This window comes from Phoca vitulina, unplaced genomic scaffold, assembly GCF_004348235.1.
Source record: "Phoca vitulina isolate PV1807 unplaced genomic scaffold, GSC_HSeal_1.0 scaffold38, whole genome shotgun sequence".
Lineage (NCBI taxonomy): Eukaryota > Metazoa > Chordata > Mammalia > Carnivora > Phocidae > Phoca > Phoca vitulina.
Genome location: NW_022589741.1, coordinates 1217864 through 1239420, shown reverse-complemented (window position 1 = coordinate 1239420; position 21557 = coordinate 1217864). Strand labels below are relative to the sequence as shown.

Here is a 21557-nt window from a genome sequence, read left to right as displayed (position 1 = left end):
GCCCCTCTCCCTTACTTGGCTTTCTTATCACATCTCTTTGCTTTAGCTGTTTTTCCCCTGGTGAGATCTTTACTTCCTTTGCTTCAATCTATGTTTATCACCTTTTTAACAACCTATTCAAAACTTTGCTGCTCCAGGTGGCGCCTGGGTGGCTCAGTCGTTAAGCGTCTGCCTTCGGCTCAGGTCATGATCCCGGAGTCCGGGATCGAGCCCCGCATCGGGCTCCCTGCTCTGCGGGAAGCCTGCTTCTCCCTCTCCCACTCCCCCTGCTTGTGTTCTCTCTCTCGCTGTGTATCTCTCTCTGTCAAATAAATAAACAAAATCTTAAAAAAAAAAAAAAATTAAATTAAATTAAAAAAAAAAAACTTTGCTGCTCCAAAAAGTCTTCTCTGACTGATTCCAACTGACTCTGGAAGCCAAAGGGCAGAAGCCCTTTCTTTGCAGCTCGTACCAGTTGTCAACATTATTTAGAATTTGTTCATGATGATATTCATAAATATTTTAATTCTATTTCATGTATTCTCTCTCTGCAACTAGAGAACCTGTTCTCCAACGGTTAGGTCATTTTTCCCTGGGATTTTCCACACTGCTCTTTGCAATGGACAACATTTGATGAGATTCCACTTAGGATGAAAAGATCCTGCAAAAACAAACAAACAAACAGTTTTAGATAAGAATGGGAGACGAGTATCACATGACTACAGTTGGATGGCTGCTACAGAGGTTTCTCACCAAGCCCATTTGACTTCTGTGTGACACAGAAGCAGAGTGTGGACTAAATTGAACATGGAGAGTGAAAAACAACTGAACTCTTTGAAGCCAACCATCTATTATATCCATAATTTACTCATTCATTCAGAAGATTTTAACAGCATGCTATCCCAGGTTCTATGGAAATTCAAAATGAATAAAGCCTTGTCTTCACCTTTAAGAAACCTGCATTTGAGTGCTGATGGGTAGGGGGAGGAACAGCTAAGGATTCACTCGGCAGAATGAAATAAGCACTATAAGAATGGTGACTTCAAGGCAGCTACAATGGACAAACCTGCTCCGAACTGCCTAACCTGCTCCCTGCATTTGTCTTTGACTTATGTCCTTGTCACTATGGATGAATTATCCACGTCCCTATCTTAGCCAAGCCCCTGCGGGTAAGTGGTTGATCTCATCTTCTCCTGCTACTCAAGGTTAAGATGCTAGCAATTTCTCCCCTCTGTCTTCTCCATCAGTGATTTTTTAAACAGCTTTACTGAGATATAATCTGCATGCCATACAATGGACCCATTTAAAGTGCATGATTCAATTGTTTTGGCATGTTATGTTATTAATTTTTAAAATTGACATTTGATTAAACCATTCATCTAAGTGGCATTAATAACATCCACAAGGTTGTTCAACCATCACTATTATCTTGTTCCATAATTTTATTATCACCCCAAACAGATTTATTATCACTCTATAACCATGAAGCAGTAACTCTCCATTCTCCTCACTCCTCAACCCATTTTCCTTCTCTGTGAACTTGACATCTATTCTAGATGTTTCGCAGAAAACAAATCATATGTATCTGGTCTTTTGTGCCTTGCTTATTTCACTTAACCTAATGTCTTCAATGTTCATTCATGTTATTGCGTATATCAGAACTCCATTCCTTTTTATGGTGGAACGATATTCTCTTGTACATACATGCCAAGCTTTGTTTATCCATTCATTTGTTGGTGGACATCTTGGTTGTTTCTCCCTTTTGGCTATTGTGAACAGTGCTGCAGTGAACCTTGTTGTACAAATATCTGTTTGAGTCCCTGTTTTCAATGCTACTGTGTACCTACCCAAGAGTGGAATTGCTAGATCATGTGGTAATTCCATGTTTAGCTTTTTGAGGAATCACCAAACCGTTTTCCACAGTGGCTGCACCATTTTACATTCCCACCAGCAGTGTATGCGGGTCCAATTTCCCCACATCCTCATGAACACTTACTGCTTTATTGATTGCAGCCATTTTCATAGGTATGAAGCAATATCTCATTGTGGTTTGGATTGCATTTCCCTGATGACTAATGATGTTGAAGATTTCTTCATGTGCTTATTTCCCATCTGCATATCTTCTTTAGAGAAATGTCTGTTTGAATTTGATGCCCATTTTTAAGCTGCATTGTCTTTGTTGTTGGGTTACATACCTATTTATATATTTGAGACATGAAGCCCTTATCAGATATGTGATTTGTAAATATTTTCTCCCATTCCAGAGGTTGTCTTTTCACTTTCTTGATAACGCCTTGGGTGTGCAAGGTTTTAAATTTTGATGTAGTTCAATTTATCTGTTTTTCTTTTGTTGCTGCTGCTTTTGGTGGCATATCTAAGAATCCATTGCTGAATTCTAGGTCTTGAAGATTTACCCCTAAGCTCTCTTCTGAGTTTTAGGAATTTTTAGGTCATTGATCTATTTCAAGTTAATTTTTGTATATAATGTTAGGTATAGTTCCAACTTTATTCTTTTGCACATGGACATCTAGTTGTCCTAGCACTGTCTGTTGAAGGGACTATTCTTTCCCCATTGAAGAAATTTGGCAGTCTCATCACAAGTCAGTTGACCGTAGATATATGGGTTTAATTCTGGACTCTCAAGTCTACTTCACTGACCTCATGTCTATCCCAATGCCAGGACCACACTGTTTTGATTACTGTAGCTTTCTAACAAGTTTTGAGATTGGAAAGTTTAAACATTCAAATTTTTTCTTTTTCAAGGTTGTTTGGCCATTTGGGGTTCTTTAAAATTCCATATGAATTTAAAGATTGACTTTTCCATTTCTGCAAAACTGGCTGTTGGAATTTTGTTAGAGATTGCATTGCATCTATGGACCACTTTGGGTAGTATTGACATGAATTTAACAACATTAAGTTGAACACAGGATCCATGAACAGAGGAAGACTTTTCACTTATTTAGATCTTCCTTAATTTCTTTCAGCCTAGTTTTCAGTGTATCATTCTTTTATCTGTTGGGTTAAATTTATTACTAGATATTTTATTTTTTTAGATGTGATTGTAAATGGAACTGCTTTCTTAATTCTTTTGCAGATTCTTCATTGATGGCATATAGAAACATGACTGATTTCTGTGTGTTGAACTTGTACCCCAAAACTGCTGATTTCATTTAGCTCAATAGCTTTCTTGTGGATTCTTTGGGATTTTCAAATAGCCTTCTTGTGGATTCTTTGGGATTTTCTATATATGAGATCATTTTATCTGTAAATAGAGATAATTTTACTTCTTCCTTACTTGCCCTGGCTACAACTTCCAGTACAATGTTGACTAGCAATGGTGAAAGTGAGCTTCCTTGTTTTGTTCCTGAATGTAGAGAGGAAAAACTTTCAGTCATTCACCATTGAGTATGATGTTAGCTGTGGGCTTTTCATAATTACACTTTATCATGTTGAGGAAGGTCTGTTCTTTTTTTATTTAAAGGTTTTATTAATGTATTTGAGAGAGAGATAAAGAGCATGAGTGGGGAGGGGGCAGAGGAAAAGAGAGAAGCAGACTCCCTGCTGAGCAGGGAGTCCGATGCTGGACTCAGTCACAGGACCCTAAAATCATGATCTGAGCCGAAGGCAGATGCTTAACCAATTGAGCCAGCCGGGTGCCCCGAGGAAGATCTATTCTATTCCTAGTTCACTTCTATTCTTAGTTTTCTGAGAGTTTTTATCATGAAAAGTGTTGGATTTCATCAAATGCTATTTCTGTGTCAATTGAGATGCTCATGTGTTTTTCCCCCCTTTATTCTATTAATGTGATATATTACATTAATTTTCTTAAATTGAACCCCTTTGCATTTCTGGGATAATTTTCACTTACCCATGATATATTATCCTTTTCATATGCTGTTCAGTTCAGTTTCCTAGTATTTTGTGGAGTATCTTTGCAACTATATTCACGAGGGTATTGATCTGTAATTTTCTTTCCTTGTGATATCATTGTCTGGCTTTGGCACCAGGGTAATGCTGACTTCATAGAAGGAGTTAGGAAGTGTTCTCCCCTCTTCTACTTTTTGGAAGAGTTTGAGAAGGATTGCTTTGAACTCTTCTTTAAATGTTTGGTAGAATTCACCAGTGGAGCTGTCTGGATTTCGACTTTTATTTATTTGTTAGGAGGTTTTGTGTGTTTGTTTGTTTGTTTTGTTTTTTCTTTTTTTTAGAGAGAGAGGAATAGTGGGAGGAGCAGAGGGAGAGAGAGAGAATCTCAAGCAGACTCGCCGCTGAGTGCAGAGCCCAATATGGGGCTCAATCTCACAACCCTGAGATCATAACCTGAGATGAAATCAAGAGCCGGACACTTAACTGACTGAGCAACCCAGGCTCCCCTTGTTGGGAGCTTTTGATTACTGATTCAATCTCCTTACTTGTTATAGGTCTGTTAATATTTTCCATTTCTTCTTGAATCCATTTAGGTAATTTGTATGTTTCTAGGGATCTACTCACTTCATCTAATTTGTTGATTTAGAGTTGTTCATAGATTCTCTTACAATCCTTTTTATTTCTGATGGTTGGTCATAATGTCCCCACTTTCATTTTTGATTTTGGATATTTGCATCTTTTCTCTTTTTTTTCCTTTTCAGTGCAACATTAGTGTGTAGTCCTTCCCTGTCTCCCTCTGCATCCCCTTCTCCTCCCTCCTCTATCCTCCCCCTGCCCTCCCATTCTCCTTCTTCTTCCTGTGCTAGTCTCCCCTTCCTTCTTTCCTTCCTTCCTCCCTTCCTTCCTTCCTCCCTCCTCTCTCCTCCTTCCTCCCGCCATCTCTCCCTATCTCTCTCTCTCTTTCTTTCCCCCTTTCTTCTCCTCCTCCTTAATTATTCAGATTAGAAGGCAAACAGGCTGTAGAGTCTCCCACCTTAAAAATAAAACCCTCTCTCAACCATTTCCCCTCCTGCTGCTGCCCCAGTTCTCTGTTCTGGAGAATTCCCCCAGTGACCTATACCAGCTGTCTCCACTTCTTCTCCTCCAAGTCTTTCTTGAAGCCTCGTTAATCAGGTTATCATCGAAGCAGCTCTTGTCTGCATTACTAATGAATCCAGTGATCACTTCTCTCTCCTCATCTTGGCTTATCAACCACATTTGACCCAGTTGACTAATCTCTCTTCTTTGAAAGCCATGTTCTTTCACTTGGCTTCCCGGACAGTATGCTCTCCTGATTTCTCTCCTCCCTCATCCATCTCTTACTCTCAGGTCCCCTTGCCCATTCCTTCCTACCTTGCTGCCCACCAAACATCTGAATGCCCCATATGCCCACCCTCAGAACTCTACTCCTTCCCCTCCCTTCATCATACCCCCCAGCCTCATCACATTAAACACCATCTGTTCATGAATCAGTCCCAGATGTATATTTCATTAGTTCTGAACTCCAGAAATGTATATCCAGCTGCCTTTTCAACATCTCTATTTGTGTATCCAACATCTCCAACTCCATCAGCCCCCTGAGCCAAAACCAAAGCCCTGCCCAGCCCTAAACAGCCTGCCCTCTGTTAAGGCTCTGACCTCAGTACCTACTACCCTAGGCCCAGCCCACCGGCTCCAGACACCCCAGTGTCCCTGGTGTCCCCAAGGTGCCCAGCCGCACTGGTGCCTGCCCCTCTCTCTGCTGGGAAGCTATCCCCTGACACCCCGGCTGGGCCCTTCTCCTTCAGGCCGCCGACTCCTCTTGTCACCATCTGTCTTGCTATATGCTTCACTGTCATCCTAACAGGAAGTGAAGCTCCAAGGAGGCAGGGTTATCTGCCTGGTGTTTTCTTTTTCTTTTTCTTTTAAATTCCCATATGCACAGCACCTAGAATAAGGCCTGGCACAATACATACATGTTTGTTCAGTGAGTGAATAAAGATTACATCCTGATGACATGGCCCATATTATACTGGTGCTGTTCATGATGTTCATCCCCTGCTTTTCCCCTTGTTGATGAACAAATGGACGCATTGTTCAACTCAATTCTAAAGCAAGGCCTTGGGGAGTTAAGGGACTTACCTGGGGGTTTGGGAGGATTGAGCCTTCTTACATCTACCTTCCAGGTGGTCTGGGAGAGGCGGTCATTGTAACAGCGAACGCCAGTGAGGGAGGGAGTGACAAATTGTTATATAACTCTTCTTCAAAGTGCTTGGCTTCTAACCTCACAGAGGAAAATCAGTTTGGGTTTGGCGACTCAGACCCACTGCTCTGGCTGGATTTCTCACCCACGCCTTCTCTCTGTGTCTCAAGTGATGTGCTTTCTTGGCCACTGTGAGCAGACCCTCTTTCTATTTCTTAACTGAGCATGAAACCACTTCATGCTCTGCTCATTCCTGGGAACATTTAGGCAATGCCAGGCAGGACTGTTAGATCCCGGGTCACTGGGGATCAGAGAACTGCCAAGTTGGAAGGAGAAGAGGGGCTCGCCCAAGCCAGCCTCGGTTTACAGCAGAGGACTTGAAGCCTGGGGGCCGGGAGGCAAGAACACACAGGGCTCCTCACTGGATGGGCAGGGAAGTTTCCGCTAGTAAAGTTTGCTGCTAATGACCACATTTATACCTTTTTTCTTCTGAAATAATGATGACATCTCTTTTCAAACTGGAAACTTAATTTCTAATCTCGCATTGCAGGTTATAAAAACAAAACCTGTTTCCCCTGAGGTATTATTACTCCTATGGTCAGGTTTTAATGAGTCTGGAATGAAGGACATGCTTGAAGGGTTTTTGGGTTTCCTGTGCCCTGGTCCTCAGACCCTCACCTGCCAGGAGTGGGGGGGGCTGTCCATGCTGCCAAGGGAGACATACAAGTTCAGTCCGCCGAGGGGCCGGAGGGGCCCCCCTCCTGCATCGGGTTGTCATTACCCGGGATACCACGTGACAAGCAGTTTCGTCGTGCGGCGACCTCGGATTGCGGAGCACGTGAGACCGTACAGGTGCGTTTACCTAAGAACCATCTGATTTCCCTGGCGCCTCTGTGAATAGAGTTGGTGATACCTTAATTTTACAGAAATGGTGAGAAAACTAAGGTTTGGGATTCATTTAAGTTTCTCAGAGTCACTTAACTAGAGGATGGCAAAACAAAGAGGCTTTCACTCTGGCTTCAGTGTTTATTTCCACTGCAGTAAACTTGCGATATATTCTGGACAGAGTAATAGGCAGTTCCTACAACTGATCAGACAGCTGCAATGTTGCTACACACATTTCGTTAGACAAACCGATTCTGTACTTACTATGGGCCAAGCGTTTCTCTAGGCGCTGGAGATATGAAATGGATATGATGTTTGCCTGCCTGCTGGCTTTATTAGACCAGATAGACATGCCCACGAAGGACCACGACAGTATGATAACTTAAGTACCGTAGCAGAGAAATTATGCAAAGAAAACCCAAATATTTAAAGTTTTTTTTAAAAAAAACTGCCGGTTTTATAGATGACATTGGGGTGAGGGGAAGCAATACATGGGGAGGAGGAGATGCAACGAAAACAGCAGAAAGCTCGTAGACAGACAGGCAGGCAGGCAACATAGAGCCTGGATTTTAGCAGAGAAAGAAATCATTTCGGTGGGACTGCCCCAGGGAGAAAGAAATGCTGACGATGAAGAGCCCACCGAAGCTAGGTATTTAAGGAAATTACTTGTGTGGTATGCCATTAAAGAATTTGAAGCCAAGGTGGGACTCGATTGCTCTGACCAGCTGCGAGAGACGTGGAAAGCCCCCAAAGGCAGGCGCCGGGAGGAGGGTGTTGCAATGACCCACAGGATGACTCAACCTCTTTGACAGCATGGAAAATGTGGAGCAGCTGGGATCTGTTCTAAGACAGAGCTGAGAAAAGGTCTGAGAACTGGAAAGAAAAGGGTGTTCTCCAAAATATGGAAAATTGCAAAACTAAAAATCGATCTGCGTAGTTAAAATCATGCCAAAATGCCCATTGTGTCCATTTGATGAATTACTTAATGAAGAGTGACGAGAACTTCATTGCTTTCAAAGACAGTTGATGGGCGGGTTTTCTCACTTTATAAGAGTTGCAAAGAATGCAAAATGACTGCTGAGAGATCTTAGCCAACCAAAATGTGTGACTCCAAGCCAGATAATTTCAAAAGAAAATTTCAAAAAACCCTTTATACATGAAAATAAATATGATTTTATGGAGCTGTGGGTGCATTTTTATGTGTCTCACATGATGTGGACGGACCCCTGAAAGTCAGAATGCCCGGGACTTCCAAGGTCTTAGAACGGCCCTGATCTCCGGTAGAGGAGTGACAGAAGCATGAATTAAGGAGACATAGGTAGGAGCTACAAGTGGTCGTGTGAGAGGCTAGAGAGGGTTTTTGACTGTGTCACTGTTTGCAGAAGAAAATTACATTCAGTCTCAAAGCTCAAGTAATAGATCAAGGCTTGTACAGTCAGAAAAAAGTGGTCACCTGCTTTACCCCTTCCCACCTTTGAGTCCTGCTTCCACGAGTCAACAATGTTTAATTCCTTGAGCACTTTCTCCTGGTAGTCCTGTCATTTTTCCTAAGTAATGAATTTATAATGTGCCAGAATTACATCCTACAGGCGCCAGAATTCAGGTGAGGCAAGGGAGGCACTTGCTTCAGGCACAATGCTTGTGAAGATGTCCCCAAAACCCCATCATCAAAATAAATAACATTTTAATGAAATATTTTAAAAATTAAAATTAAGCCAAAAATCCATGATAAGCAAAATACCAAATTGTCAATAACGGCAGGATCCGACAGGGCTGGGATTAGGGGGCAGTGAGTGGAGCCAAGCGGTACGAGGGTAGGGTTGGATTCTGTCTGTATGGAAACTTCTCATGTTGGATCGTAGGAACTCCTACTCTACAAAGTAGAATGTAGCCCTCTCACAGCAAGCTCTGGCTCTCCTCTTCTTCCTCCCCAGCTCAGTTCACCTAATGCAGCACTTGGAATCACCGGAGGCCTTTGTACATTGTCAAGGCCTCAGCCGTATCTCCAGCCGGTGAGACCAGGATGTCTGCGGTTGAGGTGCGGGTGTCGGCATTCCTGTTAAAGTTCCTGCGTGTTTCCAACGAGCAGCCCACATCAGGAGCCACAGGCCTCGGGTGATGCTGCCATTCTGGGGGCATCCCTGTGGAGTGCTTCCATTTGGACCACGTACAAAGTGTTCACAGCTGAGGCCTATAATGTACTAGGTTTATGTTTTCATATTGTACAAGTTTTATCCTTACAGGGAAAAAAATTGCTTCATTTTTATATTTGCTTAATTAACTTTTTATGTACTAATCACTAACTTATCCAGAACCATCTGGCAGAACTCTGAAATGTTTCTAGATCAAACACATCAGGTAACCTCTCAGGGGTATATTCTTTCTTGGGGACACCCCACCCAGAGTCACTCTTATAGGCCACTGTGGTCAGCTGTGCAGCCCCCATGTTAGATCCCCTGTTCCCTGGGCCCCATGCCATCTCTATGCTTGGTTTGTTCATATCCTTCTGTTCCAGAACATTTCTCTGTATTATTTCTCTGATGATTTCTCTCCTCTACTTTTTCTTTTTTTTTTTTTTTATCCCTGGAACTGCTATTATTGGGGCACCTGGGTGGCTCCATCAGTTAAGCATCTGCCTTCGGCTCAGGTCATGATCTCAGGGTCCTGGGATGGAGCCCCACAGCTGGCTTTCTCTCAAATAAACTTATTTATTTGAGAGAGAGCACAAGAGTGCACGAGCCGGGGAGGGGCAGAGGCAGAGGGAGAAGCAGACTCCCCACTGAGCAGGGAGCCCGGCGTGGGGCTCAATCCCAGGACCCTGAGATCATGACCTGAGCTGAAGACAGATGCCTAACCTACTGAGCCACCCAGGCATCCCATCAAATAAATAAAATCTAAAAAAAAAAAAAAGAACTGCTATTATTTATAATTTATTATTACTATTATTTGGATTGATCTTGTAATCTTGTTATCTTTATGATGGTCTGTTTTTCTCTGTCCTAGGAAATGTCCTCAAATTTCCTCTCTCAATACTTCTACTGACTTTTTAATTTCTACTTTAGAATATTTTTATCTCCTGTTTTTTTTTTTTGTTTTGTTTTGTTTTTATGAATGCTCTTTTTATTCCCTTAGCATCCACTCCTTGTTTCATGGATGCATGAATAACTACTTCTAGATTGCTGTGGATTTTTATCTATTCATTTTTTTTTTCAAGTTTTTTTCTGCGTTATCTCTTTCCTCAGATTTTTTTCTTGTTTGTCAGTTTTGGTCCCTACCTCTCACACTAGACCCTTCACTTAAGTACTGGGCAATTCTTGGCTCTGCCTTTACTTTTAACAGGGAGGCACTTAGAAGCTGAGTGAAAGCTGTGTGTGTGAACAAGGTTGATTGGTGGAAGCAGGAGGCTGACCCTTCCTGCCCTCCTCCCCTTCAAGTATCAGTATCTATAGGCCTTTTCTCTGGGCTGCCTTGAGGGAATGAGCCTGATTTCCAGGGTTCCTAGGGCTGAGGGTGCCACTGGGGAGTGGGTGGAGAGAGGGGCCCATATATCTCACTGTTCAGGATGCAAGTTTGACTTAATCTCTCTGTCTTCAGCAAAATATCAATGACAGGGCAGGCTCTACCCACGGAGGTTGTATTTTAATTGTTCTAGGAGACTTTGCCTTAATAATTCTTAAAACCTCACCAGTCAAGAGGAGGGAAAGCCCACTGTGGTCAAGTAGCTACAAGAGGAGGATATGGGGCCACAAAAGACTGAGTCCTTACTTGTGTCCTGGGGGAGTCAGGGGAGGCTTCTGAGAAAAAGTCGCCTTTGAGCTGGGCTCACTTGGTGAATTTAAAGTGAAACTTTAAGGAAAGGTAGCTGGAGGTGTGGATACGTCATGCATGTACCTGTGGTGGTGGTGGTGGGTGTGTTGCCATCAGGGACGGATAACCTGATTTGTTGTGTCTCTGGCTTGAGGGACTCTCTCTAATCAAAGCAATGCTGCTGCAGAAACATTAATAATATGGACAGATTCTTACTCTTCAGCTCCCTCATCATTCATCAGAACAATCTGTACTTAAAATTCCCCAAATCATTTTTTAAAAAGATTTATTTACTTATTTGAGAGAGAGAGATTCCCAAGCAGACACCCCACTGAGTGTGGAGCCCGACTTGGAACTGGATTTCATGACCCTGAGATCATGATCTGAGCCAAAATCAAGAGTCAAATGTTTAACCGATTGAGCCACCCAGGCATTACCCCCACCCCCCGCCAAATCATTCTTTATGGTCTATTGATATTTTTGAATTCATAGTCTCTCAGTTAAATTTACTTTTTTAAATTTAAATTCAATTGGCCAACATATAGTACATCATTAGTTTCTGATGTAGTGTTCAATGATTCATTAGTTGCGTCTAACACCCAGTGCTCATCACATCCCTGTCCACAGCCCTTTGAGGAATACGTTCTAAATTGCCAGACCTCACCTCGCACCTCCACCTTGCTCCTTCTCTTTGGACCTTTTGGAAACCTTCCCAGTTCCCTTTCTAACTACTGGTTTCACTCATTTTGGCTGGCCAAAAAGCAAGAACATGAACAGAAAGAGATGAAATCTTGTGTGCAAAGGGCAAGAGAGACCATCATATGGAGAGTTCTTTGAAATTGTTCTTCCCTTGGAAAGCAGTTAGTCAGTGTATCTGAGAATGCACGTCCAGAGGACAGTCAGAGCAGCCACCTCAGAAGTGGTGCTGTCTCACTTGTGGTGGAGCAGGGAACGCACCATCAGCCACTGAGAGCACGTCGCTTGTCCATACTTGAAGGCAGTGACTTCACCAGCGTCACCCAGACCCCTGGGTTAAGGTGTCTGGAGGAAAGAGAGGCATTACGTGAGCTTAGTAAGTAGGAAAAGTCATCATAACTTTCCCAGGAGGGAAATCCTGCAATTTCAGCTTATGCAATCTCTCTCTCTCAAGTGTCTCTCTTTGCTTCCTCAGCCAGCTGGGTGCTTCACCTCTCTGCATCTATGTTCTCATCTAGACCCTAGACCTGCACTGCCCACTATGCTAGCCACACGCGACTCCCAAGCACTTGAAATGTGGCCAGTTGAAGTTGAGGTGTGCTGCAGGTGTAAAATACATACATGCTGGACTTTGAAGATTAGTATGAAAAAATGTAAAATATCTTATTCATATTTTTTTACTGAATATATGTTGAAATGACAATATTTTAGATATATTGACTTGAATAAAATATGTTATCAAGATTAATGTCACTTTTTTTTTACTTTTTTAATGTGAAAACTAGGAAACTTAGAATGACATACGTGGCCCACATGATGGATCACACTGTATTTCTATTGGCCAGCACTGCCCTAGATGGTATATAATATCCCTCTTTGCTCCCCAGTTCCATGACCCTAAATGTTTTGATTCCTACTAGTTACTCAGGAGAAAGGATGCAGAGAGAATTTAAAGTAATTCTTGCCTTTGAGAAGCTCAAAATCTCACTCTAAAGGCTAAACTTAAATGTTAAAGACGAGATCTTGAACTGATGTTGGAATCATTAACACCTGCTCTAACACCTACTCTAATACGTGGCTCAATACACATGGAGCAATTAGAGAGCAATTAGCTTGGATCTGTTTAATAGGATGTAAAGAAAACAAGGCAGCCCCAGGTGAACTCAGTATTTCATTCTAGGGAATTCCTAATGGACCTTGAATTTTCAAGAATTCTTCTCCCAAGAAGGTGGGACATACCTTCTCTCCTGGCCACCGTTATCTAAAGCTTGTGGCATATATGGTGCCTTCGAACTCAGAGCAGAAAAATAAGAGAAATTTCAAGGCATGAGGATACAAAATGCTAATACATTAAAAATGATTACTGGATAAATGAAATTTAACCTTTAGAAAGCATTACCAATACCAAAAAATGCACAGATTTAGAAATTCACCATGGCGTCATCAGGGTCATTGATATTCAAATACCAAAGGGCTGAGTTCATATTTTGGGGAGGAAGGGATACAACCAGAAGAAAAGTTGTCTGTAGAGACATCTCACAACGACCAGCTCTAAATATTATAGGATAAAGTGGGATGCACAGTCAATTCAGGTTCTGAACGAACTTCCCAGAAACCTTTTGGACTTGCTGTTGGAAACATCAAACATCCTGAAGAAACGTTTTGTTGATTTGGCAGGTTTCCTTAGCTTGACATTTCTCCCCTGAAGGTAGGGAAAATGAAGTCATTGCTGTGACTGGGCCGAGCTCTTCCACTTAAAGGAAGGAATGCATTTGCTCGTTTGGACGAAGGCCTGCAAGTGCCTGCAATGCCTCTAATAATCTTTATTCTCTGCAGAGTTCAGAGCACATCATAATTAGGTTCCCAGTAAGCAGAAGAAAATGACCACTAACATCTACTCCAAAGTGAAAAGATCAAAGTATAAGCCATGTTCCCTTCAAGTGAAGTAATCTGTCATCACGGAGCCCTTGGCATTCTGCCCTGGTTCCTACCCCACTGACCGACTGTAATGACAGAGTAATTTTCAGGGAAGAGCAATGGTGTGTGGTGCTTCCCTTCTGGGGCTGGGCATCAGTGAAGTCCTGCATGCACTGGGCTGGCACTCTTCGACATCTTCCTATCTGCTCTTCTTGGAATTCATACCTTCTACGGGGGGAAAAGTGTGAACTCTTTGAGGCCAGGAGCTCATTTGCTTTTCAGAAACTAGCATGTTTGGCACTTTGAAATTCACTAAATGGTGAATTAAAAGTGATTATTTGGGGCGCCTGGGTGACTCAGTCGATTAAGCATCTGCCTTTGGCTCAGGTCATGATCCTGGTGTCCTGGGATCTAGTCCCACATCAGGCTCCCTGCTCAGTGGGGAGGCTGTTTCTCCCTCTCCCTCTGCTACTCTCTCCCTCTCTCTCTCTCTCAAATAAATAAAATAAAATAAAAGTGACTATTTAAAGACCTTTTGGACACAGCCACTTGAATTCCTTGAATGAAAGCTGAGAGATAGGTATTTTTTATTTTATTTTATTTTTAGAGATTTTACTTATTTGAGAGAGAGTGCACACGAGCAGGGGGGAGCAGCAGAGGGAGAGGGAGAAGCAGGCTCCCCACTGGGCAGGGAGCCCCACGTGGGGCTCGATCCCAGGACCCCGGGATCCTGACCTGAGCCAAAGGCAGATGCTTAACTGACTGAGCCACCCAGGGGCCCCCAAAGATAGGTATTTCTGAGCAAAACTGTTTATACGGAGGTTTAGAATGAAGGGATAAGAGTTTAGGTGTTTTCTAAAACTTCAAGAAGCCTCTGAAGACATAGCTGGAGACATGAACTGTTTCAGGTCTGAGTTACTTAAGAGCAAGACATAAATAGGAAGAATGCAGCTGGCTGCCTTGTTGTATGTTGCCATGTCAGAACACAGACATCATTTAGAAAAACAACAGACTGCACATATTCTCCTGAATAAGCAGGAACAGAAGAGGGGGAAAGCATCGGAAAACATTTCATACTGGGATTTTTCATGGCTTTCCCAGCCTTAGAGGTCTTGAGAGAATTGTTTCATGTGGTCTTTGGTGTCTGCTTGCAAAACATGGCAGCCTATTCTTGAACACAAAGAGTTGTTTCAGGATGCCTGCTGAATGAACAGTGGTCTACCTTCTTAACTTCTCAAAATATGTAAATTAAACTTATCACAAAACCATTTTTGTTTTCAGGAGTTAGTAAGAACCTATTCCTTAGCACTCTCTTCTCTGGTTTTTATTCTTATTTGTCTTCTGTTGAAGTTCCCTTAAAAGTCAAGAATGATATTCTTTTTTACTAAACCTAGAAGCATACTCTTGGTCTTGGGTTTTCTATGACCTTGGATGACCTCCACTTGATATCACTGACCACCTGCTCCTTCTTGAAACTTCCTCTTTTCTGATTTTTAAGACATCCCACATCCGTCTCTGCCTATCTCTTTGCTAGTGCTTTCTTTATAGTTTCTCATATTCTTCTTGACTCATTGCTCTGGGTACTTCCTCAGGCTCTGTTTGACCTTCTGGATTCTTCTCTATGCTTTATCCCAGGACAGCAGATCCACTCAGGCCTCTGCCTTTCCCACTGTGCTACGTGAATGCTTCCATATCTGTATTCCTATACAGTCAATGCCTCCAGAGGAACATTCCCTTTGCTCAGGTGTCCTTCAGTTTGACCTAAAAAGTGTCCAGCAGGACTCTGTCTTAACCTCTTAACCAAGAAGCCCCCCTTCCAAATGTTTCCTCTTAGTCAGGAGAACCATTCTCATGTGGCTCATTCTTCCTCTCCCTTCATTCTTCACAACCTGCCAGGCACCCAGTCCTACAGATATTTTCTCCGAAATGTTTCCTATCTCTTATGGTCTCTTTTGTGTGTGCCACCGTCAGACAAGTCACACCCAGATTAATGGGCCAGTTTTATGGTTGGTCACACAGGATTCATCCAATTGATTAATATAGGTATGGATTTCTTCTTTCTGGTATTGTTGCATCATGGTATCCACATGATCAGATGTCTGCACTGACTTTATTTCCTTCAGTAGAAAATATAAACCCCTCTTTGTGATTAATGATAAGATACAGGGATGGAATGCAGCTGGTTTGGCAGGAGTAGAGAGAGGAAGAGGGAAGGAGCAAAAGTGCAAGTAAGGCCCAAGCGGTCTTGAGGGGCATAAGGACCATGCCAAAGATTCTGATCTTTATCCTAAGGAAAATGTGGAGCCACTAACATATATTAAGAAGCAAAGGAGATATATCTATCTTCTTTGCTTCTTAATATATATATATAATATATATATTACATATATATCTATATAATATATATATTATGTATACATTACATATACACAATATATACATACACATACATGTACATTACATATATGTAATATATACATACACATACATAATATATATATATAATATATATTACATATATATCTATCTCCTTTGCTTCTTGAGATATATATATATATCAGGATCAGTTTGCTAAAAAAAGCACCCTAAATGCAGGGTGAAGAACAGGTTGTAAGGAGACCCTGGAAGCAGAGAACCTAGTTAGTCAGGAATCTATTGCAACAGTTCTGAGGAGAGGTCATGGTGGCTTAGCATGGGTCATGATGAGAGAGAGCTTGATGGATTTGAGAGTTATATAAAAGATACAGTTTCAAGGCACTTAGAGTTTAGAAAGTGGTACAGACATATAAAACAGCCCTACAGTGAGAAACTGCAGAAAAAGACATGTGAACTTCACCAGTGTGATAATCAACTAGATTTCAGAGAAGTCAGAGAAGGTCTCACAGAGGAGGAGGCACCTGAACTCCTGAACAGAGCCTTTGAAGATGGTTAGGCATTAGACAGAGAACAGGAAGGGAAAGAATACTCCAGGCAGAGGGAATAGCACTCGCAGAAGTAGAGGGATGAAACATCATGGGCTGTTCAGGAAACTCTAACTATTTGAATTTGGCAGACATTAAGATGCAGTGGTAGCGGTGGTGGTGACAAAAATGTGTGGATAAGGATTTGTGTGCATATCAAAGGGCCTTGTTTGGACTTTATCCTATGGAGTTGGGAGTCATTAGAAGGTTTGGGACAGTGAACAGTCAGATAACATTTGCATTTGGAGCCATCACTCGAACAGCAGTGAAGAGAATGGGTTAGAGGAAGCATTGACTGGAGCCAGGGAGACCAGCTGAGGAGACGGGTGGTTGTCCAGGTTGGAGACGATGAGGACAGGAATTAAGGCAGTGGTAGTGGAGGGCGTAAGGAAAGAAAGAAAAAGGAAATGTGCAGATGAAAAAATTGACAGGTGTTCTGAATGATTGCATGTGGGGAATTAAGGGGAGGGAGAAACCAAGCCCCATTCTAGGTTTTGGACGAGATAGCTGGGCAGTGAAGGGGACATTAACCAGGGCAAAGGATAATGGATTTCGTTTGGAATGTGTGAGGTAGATGAGCCTCTGGAACAGTACGTGGAGACGTCCAGTAGGTTGTTGAATAAAATAGTCTGAAACTGAGGAAGAACTGGATTGGACACGCACAAACACACACACACACACACACACACACACACACACACACACGAGTTACCGAGATACAGATGAGAAGTGAAGAAGCTTCCTGAGGTCAGGAGTCCTGTCACTGCTTCTAGGAGATTCCCTAGTGTCTCCTTGTAGTGCTTTGATATATGGTAGACTCAATGAATGGCTAAGTGATAAAAAGATCAAATTGGAAATTTGACTCATCTGAGTACTTAAAAACTTTAAGAAATAGCAACTCCATTATTATCATTGAATTTTCTTGTCTATCTTCTCCATTAGATTATACACCCCTTAAGGGAATGGATCATGTCTTATTCATCAAATCTTCACTGACTAGATCACTTTTTAATAGAAATGTCCATTTAATAAGTATTTGTTGAATGAATGAACAAATAGAATTTGGTCAGAAGATGTGATAAAGAGCACCCTGGACGGACACAGTTCAGGAAGGCATTTAAGTGAGTTTAGATATGTGAAATCTTCCCTGATTACTTTTCAAAATGCATTTAGGTGGGAAATCTGAAGAGCACTCTTAAGATGCCTTATTCTAGAAGGCAGTTCTTTGGATAGTGACAACAGCTGGAGAGAAACAACATGAGTTCTGTTGTTTTATGATCTCCGTTGAGCATTTTTTCCTCAAAAGGTACTTTATAGCTTTGTCCAAAGACATTTTAAAGTCTACTGTTTAATTCTCATTATGAGAGTAGGTAGGTTCCATATAGATTTTAAAGCCCTTTGAGATAGTATCAAGTTCGTAATAGAAAAGGTAAGCTGACTGCCAAAGCAGCACGATAAATCCTAGGGCACTTACAGCGCAGATGCAAGAGAAAGCCCATGAACTGCTCATCTAGTTTTGCAGAATACCAAATGACAAACCTTCAGGGGAAAGCATACGTACTGTTTGTCATCAAAATTGCTTATACTTACTTGACACGAGTTCTGCTACCTTGTCTGTTTACTATATAAATTATGTGTCTATCGCTGTGGTTTTAAAAGTCTCAGACAAACACCATCGGCAAAATCAGAACACATATGTAAAAGAAATACGTGGTCCCTCACCCTCCTCTGACTCTATGCTGGGTAGATTTTGGATGCCAGAGTTTGAGTCAGAGGATTAAGGGGAAGCCTCAACATTCTGATGTGCAATCTCAGGGCTGGCTTTCCAGACATGAGTGAATATATGGACTGCATTCTCCAAGGAGATCTTCCTAGGGCCGAGAGACCCTGGGTGTAGAATGAGAACTCCGTGTGGTGGTGATGATGTATCACTTCACGTAATTCCCCTAGCAGCCCTATTAGGGAATATTTATTATGATGTCCATTTTCAAGTGAGGAAACTAAAGTATAGGGAACTATGACACACGGCCAAGGTCAAACAGGAGGAGTCAATTAGAAATTGGATATGTGTCCTTCTAGAATTGTTTATGAAGCCATTCATTAGACACACATTTATTGAGCACCTACTAGATGCTAGATACTGAGGTAAAATACGGAACAAAACAGATGTGTTCCAGCTTTCGGGGAATTTAGAGTCTAATGTGGCAGAGAGACAATCTAATCGTACAAAAGTGTATAATTGTAGTGAATGCTGTGAAGAAAATGTACAGGGAGATATTAGCACATGTAAAGAATGACCATAGCCCTTGGCACTATGGTGGTGTTCCAACTATTTACCACCAGTATGGTGCTGGCATCGGCCACCAGAGTGGAGCCAGCTGGTGCTGCACTTCCAATGTGGACCGGGAGACTGTCTGCTGTGTTTGGCACACGGACTGTGATTGTGGGTCTTTATCCCATTTCCCTGGTGCAAACAAATGCCAACTGAACTATTTATTCATTTACCTAAGTGAATACATTATTTTAATTCCAGGAGCTCTTGCCAATCCATTGTAAAGATGAGGAGCTTTGTTCTCTCTGTTTTTATTCATATTCTCACCAGGTCATCCTGGCTTGCAGGAAGGATCTGGCTTCTTGTATCCATCATTTTAGTGGATCTGGCCCTTTCTAAGGATTCAGGATAATTACCCAGTAATATTTGTGTAAAATGCTTAGAACTGTGCTTGGCGCATAGGAAGCACCATGTAGATATAGCTAGTATTATTGTTATTATTTATATTGTTGCTATCATGATTATACCACTGTTTATTTACTACTTTTGTAGGCAATAATTTATGTGACAATTTATGAGCATTATACTCAGAACAATAAAAAGCATCTATTATCTGTATTGAATAAGACATCTTAGGTAGCCATCTGGGAAAAAAAATAGCAGCTTGAACCTCTAACTTCACTTAAAATAACTTCCAGATGGTACAAAGATTTGAATGTGAAATACAAAATCATAAAAGTAATAAAACATATATAGGATAATTTTAATATGATTCGGGAATAGGGAAGGTCTTTCTAAGTCGAAATAAAACTCAGAAGCCATAAAAGAAAACACTGATATTTAATTCAACTGCATAAAGTTAAAAAATAAATCCGTGAGTGAAAAACATAAAGTCAAAATACAAATATAACTGGGGGGGAAATTTGCAACCCATATCATAGACAAATGGCTGATTTCCTTAATATACAAAGAATGCAAATTAATCACTAAGGAAAAGGTCAATAACCCAGACACAAACTAGCTACGGTTATATATTTTTTTAATTATACAAGTGGCTCTTTAACATAAAATGTTAAAGATTAATATAAATTGGATATGTGTCCTTCTAGAATTGTTTATGAAGCCATTAATATAAATTCATAATATAAATTCAACCTCATTCATAATAAGAGAAATGAAAATTAAGCGACAAGGAAGACCATTTTTGAACCATCATATTGGCAGAGATTTAAAAAATGAAAACACTGTGTTGAGTTGGGGGTTGAGAGTGAGGGGAAGTGGATATTCTCAAATATTTTGGGTGAAAGAGTAAATTGGTGGAACACCAATGGAAAGCAATTTTGTAATCTCTACCAAAACCAAGAATGCAGACCATATGATTCAAGCAACTCTATTAGTAATTTATCCTAAAGACAGTTATTTTCACAAATGCAAAATGAAGAATGCACGAGTGTATTCACTGCAGCATTGTCTGTAATAGCAAAAATGGGCAACGGCATCACCATCCATCAGCAGAGGTCTGGTTAAATTTATAGCAATTCCATACTATGGGATACTGTAGGCCTTTTAATAAGAATAGAATTGTCTCGGGGCGCCTGGGTGGCTCAGTCGTTAAGCATCTGCCTTCAGCTCAGGTCATGATCCCAGAGTCCTGGGATCGAGCCCCACATCGGGTTCCCTGCTGAGCGGGGAGCCTGCTTCTCCCTCTCTCTCGCTCCCCCTGCTTGTGTTCCTGCTCTCGCTGTCTCTCTCTGTGTCAAATAAATGAATAAAATCTTAAAAAAAAAAAAAAAAGAATAGAATTGTCTTTCTGTATTTATATGATCTACAATCTGCAAAGTAGATATTAACGTGGAAAATGCACAATGCAAAACATTGTGTATAACAAGCTACCATTTGTGTAAAGGTACATAAATATAGACTATCTCTGGCACCTCTGGAGAGGAACACAGTGACGGTGATGCGGGGAGTGGGAGGAAGATCTAAGAACTAATATTTCACCGTACTCCCTTTGCACCTTAAATTTGTCCTTCTATTGTTGCTAATTTAAAATTAATTAGAAATTACAATCTCCATCAATAGCCATTTGATTGGGGTTTTTAAGTAACAGACTCCTAGATGTGGGAGGGACTTTGGAGGTAATCTCGTTCGATCTTTGTTCCCAGGGCAGGAAGCCTTTTCCACCACAAGAGCAGCACGTCATCCCTACTTTCTTGAACATTTCATCAGTGGGAGCCTACTCCTTGTTGAAACTGCTTGTCCTACCTCTGGGTAGGTCTCCTTCATCCGTTTATGGATTAGTTTAACTAATATTGATGAAGCACCTAGTAAGTACTCGGCACTGTGTGCCTGTTGTCATTCTCTCCTTATATACACCCCAAATGTGTTTCTTTCTTTGGCATCCACTTATTTTACTTTTGTTTTTCAGAGGATTACCTGGGTATCCTTTACCAGTTGGAGAACCCTCATTCTGTGCTAAATACATCTGCTTCCTACTCTGTTCCTTGTATGAAATATGGAATGATTTTCAACCAGGAAGACTTTATCTCATTTTTTTTAGGTATGCCTTCTACACTGTGGTGCTCTAAACTGATTTCATCAGTAGTCAGGTTAGCAGCCAATAGTTATATTTTGATCTAGACTCTCCACTTCTATTAATACAGTCTAATGTTATATTAATTTGTGCTAGCTCAAGTGAATTTTACAACCAAGAACAGTCAATAAAAATAAAAAGACAAGCCACGGATTGGGAAAAATATTTGCAAATCATGTATTTGGTAAGGGACTTGTATTCCAGTTGTACAAAGAACACCTGCAACTCAGTAATAAATAGACAAATGAGCCAATTAAAATGGGCAAAGGATTTGAATAGACATTTGTCCTGAAAGAATATATAGATGGTCAATAAGCACATGAAAATATGCTCAAAAATTCCTAGTCACTAGGGAAATGT

The 21557-nt window shown here is 41.3% G+C and overlaps 1 long non-coding RNA gene across 1 annotated transcript; it reads left to right on the top strand.

The window, feature by feature from the left end:
• Window positions 1-412: 412 nt before the first annotated feature.
• LOC116646802 lies at window positions 413-21448 on the top strand. Its single transcript, XR_004302222.1, has 3 exons — window positions 413-1148; window positions 20770-20931; window positions 21033-21448. It is a non-coding gene; the product is annotated as an uncharacterized LOC116646802 (long non-coding RNA).
• Window positions 21449-21557: the final 109 nt, after the last annotated feature.